This window comes from Amphimedon queenslandica, unplaced genomic scaffold, assembly GCF_000090795.2.
Source record: "Amphimedon queenslandica unplaced genomic scaffold, v1.1 AMPQUscaffold_11160, whole genome shotgun sequence".
NCBI classification, from domain to species: Eukaryota; Metazoa; Porifera; class Demospongiae; order Haplosclerida; family Niphatidae; genus Amphimedon; species Amphimedon queenslandica.
In genome coordinates, this window is record NW_003548595.1 from 5,609 (window position 1) to 8,602 (window position 2,994).

The window sequence follows — 2,994 nt, forward strand, 5'->3', positions numbered from 1 at the left end:
CACTACAAAATATGGACTCTTGTGAGTCATCGAGAATAGCATCCTCACATATTGGACATTGGAATGTTACCCTTTTAGAAGATGAACCATTACTCTTGTTGGAACCCTTATTGGACGAACCATTGGATTGAGCACCAGTCTTTTTAGGTGGCATGGTGGTCCGGGACACATGATTCCAAAAACTAACAATTTGGCTACAGAGGAGAAGAAAACAGAGAACACAACTGAATAGCAGAAATGAATGCCTGAATGTGTGGCCGGCTAGAATAAACTAAACCGGCACAGAGACAAGAGAGGAGAAGGCTTAAACAGAGCCTAAAAACAGGTAGCCATTGTTGATCACGTGATTCCATCAGTGAATTGCAAGAAGTAGGTAAGAAGATTTGCAAGCAAAAGCATCACTATTTTAGTAGTGATAAGTATGGCAACTAGTGCCACATGTCCCAAGGGGTTGTCACTTTCATCAAGCCTGTAGTTACACTTGCGACCACGATCAAATCAAAATCAAGACATCAAAGGGACAATCAGATTGCAATCAAGGGATCAAGACATCTGTAGCAGGCATCAAGATATGTATATTTTTCGTATATTTTTGATTATGCAGATCTATGAATTTTTAATTAGCTATGCACGCATGTGATCTCATCAAAATCATAGATATTAGAGTTAAAAGGGATTGGAAACGCCCACGCTTTCCTGTTTCACTCTGTGTCCGTATGCAGTATTGGCTCCAGATAGCTCTGTGAATTCAGCAAGCCTCCTCCAGTGCTCCTGGTGGTTGTTAAAAGGATACTAAATATCAAAAGAGTTTCCTCTTATAAAGGCAAAGTGGAACAACAATAAACACTATAGAGTTCTTCTGCATGAATATCAATCATAATATTTAGTGCCTTATGGTTTGCTCCGGCACTGATGCACATGTATGTGACAGTTCACAGCCACATTTTAGAAATTAACAACTTATCTTCAAAATTATTTTGTTCTGTATATTCTAAAGCAGAAATATAGACAGCATCTTTTATAGGGATAAATTATCATATTTTTAAAAGAATTTGGTTTTTGAAATGTCTAAATTTTACTTTTTGTCCCATGATCTATAAAGAACAACATACAAGTAAAATTATAAGTTATTGCACTAAAGTAGCACTTCAGTAATCACTGTAGCAATAATTGTTACCGTAGGATCTTTGGTACTGCTGGTAGAGGTACAAAAGAAGACGATAAATTTTCTCTGAAAGTTTCCATTACTACTACAGGAGTATTGAATAAGATTTGAAAGTGTGCTATTGGCATGCAGGTCTATGGTATGCTTGGTATGCTATAGACTTTCATTGTTTATCCTTTGATGGTGACTTATAGGTACAAAACTGTTTTCATGTAAGTTATCACTAAAAATAGTCAATTTATACATGGATTGCAGGTCTAAATATGTATTTTAAAAATTTCTATAAATAGTCATATCAGTATACAACATTATTAACGACAAGAGCTACCTCAGTTACAAACTATCTTGCAAATAAACCTAGATAAACTCAGTGGCGGATCTATGGGGGGGCCAGGGGGGCAATGCCCCCCCAAAAATTTTCTGGAGTAATATAAACTTTGGTTTACCTGTATAAACTGTGAAGCAGCTGCAGTACTGGACTATGTAAACTATCTTTAAACCACAAAAGGGCTCATATTAGCAGGCTTAGTCTTCATAATTTTTACTTCCCAAAAAGTTTTGCACAAGCCTAGTTGACCACACCCCTAATTACCCCTCCCATCTCACAATTGCCCCCCCCAAAAATAAAATCCTAGATCCGCCCCTGGATAAACTCCTCTGGTTGATCCTCAAGGTAATAAAAATTAATTGAATTCTTTGGACACGGATTGCGACGCACATTCTCCATTCATTGCTATGGGATCACGTGAGCCGTTTCCAATCCCTTTTAACTCTAATATCTATGTCAAAATCAAGCATCAAGGGAAATTAAGCCTGTAGACCAAGGTGTCAAAGGTCTTTTTATGTAGATCAAAGCTTTTGATCGCGGTTGCAAGTGTAACTACAGTCTATATGCAAGTGACACCCCCTTGTGTCCTCCAAGATGGTGGGTAGCAATGGTTGCTATGTTTATTTACACAAAATGGGATGGGTCTATTGTTGTGTTGTACTGCTGATGATCATAGTCTTCCTTGCTGCTAGAGACATTTTTGGATAGCAGTTTAGTCTTATTCTACTGACCATAATCTTATAATACAAAAGGGTATTGTAACTCAGTCTCTAATATCTATAGTTTCACACACCATTTTTTCTCACTTAATTCCTACGCCACTCGTACGCCACTGAATGTCATACCTCTTCCTCTTAAGACACCAGAGCAAACTGTTGCAGACCGCCAGAAAACAATATCTATAATAAATACAATCTGTAATGATTCTAATGAATACAGTGACTTGTAAGGCATTGAATGATTACCTTCTCTTTGTCTTGTCCAAAAAGTGCTCGAAAAAGTGTAACCGGAACCATAGATAGTTAATAGCGACTATACGTAGTCTATGCCGGTGTTGGAGGGTGGTTGGACCCCCCTTCTATTTGGACCGGGGGTCCAAGCGCTCGCGAGTAGTTGGACCCCCGGTCCATACACTCCCTGAGCGCTTGGACACTCTGTTTGGACTCCCTTGGACCCCTCGCCCAGTCGCCCTTAACGTTTGGACCCCCTTCATGCCGTTTGACGCGCGCTGGCAAGACACATGCTGATACCTCACAGCGGTAGCCATGATCATAACAGTGCCCTCTTGTCACCATAGATGCTTCTTAAAAGAGCAAAATTAAATTGCTGCAGCTAAACAGCCCTGCTATGCAGTATTGACAGATTTTATTTTGTTATTATTAAATTAAATTTAATTAGGTAATTGTTGTGTAACAGTGCATTTTACAGCCTCAAGGTAATCAAAGTTAAAATTCTTTATCAACAAAGCAGCAAGGATCTATTAAAAATATAGAACTAGATT

At 38.6% G+C, this 2,994-nt stretch overlaps 1 long non-coding RNA gene across 4 annotated transcripts in view; it reads right to left on the bottom strand.

Annotated features, from left to right (window-relative positions):
- The window catches only part of LOC109589585 (uncharacterized), a 6,481-nt gene extending 3,497 nt beyond the window's left edge, over nt 1-2,984 (bottom strand). For 3 of the 4 annotated variants that reach the window (XR_002188793.1, XR_002188794.1, XR_002188795.1), the window contains exons 1-2: nt 2,459-2,984; nt 2,339-2,392 (exon numbers count right to left, since the gene is read on the bottom strand). This is a non-coding gene — a long non-coding RNA (uncharacterized LOC109589585). Of the gene's footprint in view, nt 1-6; nt 316-2,338; nt 2,393-2,458 lie in introns of those variants that run through there. The other variant, XR_002188796.1, reaches the window with a different exon arrangement.
- Between the last annotated feature and the right edge of the window lie 10 nt (nt 2,985-2,994).